Here is an 878-nt window from a genome sequence, read left to right as displayed (position 1 = left end):
CTTCTGTGTCCTCTCTTGCCTCTGGCCTTTCTCTGGGGCACAGGCCTCTTAACGGCTGCTGCTGGGAACTGGGAGTTTGGCTTTTAGCCCAGATTCTGCCATGTGACCTAGGGCAAATCCTTGCCCCTCTCTGGGCCTTAGTTTCTCATTACTTAAAGATTAAAACAAGGCTTGGCCGGGTGTGATGGTTCACGCCTGTAATCCCAGCACTTTGGGAGGCTGAGGGGAGCAGATCACCTGATGTCAGGAGTTTGAGACCAGCTTGGCCAACATGGAGAAACCCAGTCTCTACTAAAAATACAAAAATTAGCCGGGTGTGGTGGTGCACACCTGTAATCCCAGCTACTTGGGAGGCTGAGGCAGGAGAATCGCTTGAACCCGGGAGGCGGAGGTTGCAGTGAGCCCATTGCACTACTGCACTCCAGCCTGGGTGACAGAGACTCCATCTCAAAAAAATAAATAAATAAAACAAGGCTTTTAGTCTATGTATGTTTCTGAGCAAAGGTTGAGTTTTTCTGGCTACAGAGACCAGAACACATGTCAGATTCTCAAAGGGGTGCACAACCCAGCAAAGTTTTAAGACCGCTGGACTTGTTGATCTGATTTTTACTTCCCACTGCAGCGGGTCTGCCCTCTAGCTGTGAATCAAGTATTCTTGAAACTAGAGACTATTGTGTCCCAGGGCAGAAGAGCAGCAAGGGCCAAGGTGACACTGCCTGGCTCAGGGGAGGGGTACCAGGAGGACAGCCCAGGCCTCAGATCTGGTGTGTGTGGTACAGGGACCTTACCAGGAGGACAGAGTAAAGTCCAATGAGGCTCCATTGTTTGTATCTCTGACCTGGACCTCTGCAGATTCTAGACCTTCTCAAAGCCAGCTC

Source organism: Gorilla gorilla, chromosome 1, assembly GCF_029281585.2.
Source record: "Gorilla gorilla gorilla isolate KB3781 chromosome 1, NHGRI_mGorGor1-v2.1_pri, whole genome shotgun sequence".
NCBI classification, from domain to species: Eukaryota; Metazoa; Chordata; class Mammalia; order Primates; family Hominidae; genus Gorilla; species Gorilla gorilla.
The sequence above is the reverse complement of the archived record's forward strand: the minus strand, read 5'-3'. Positions refer to the sequence as shown.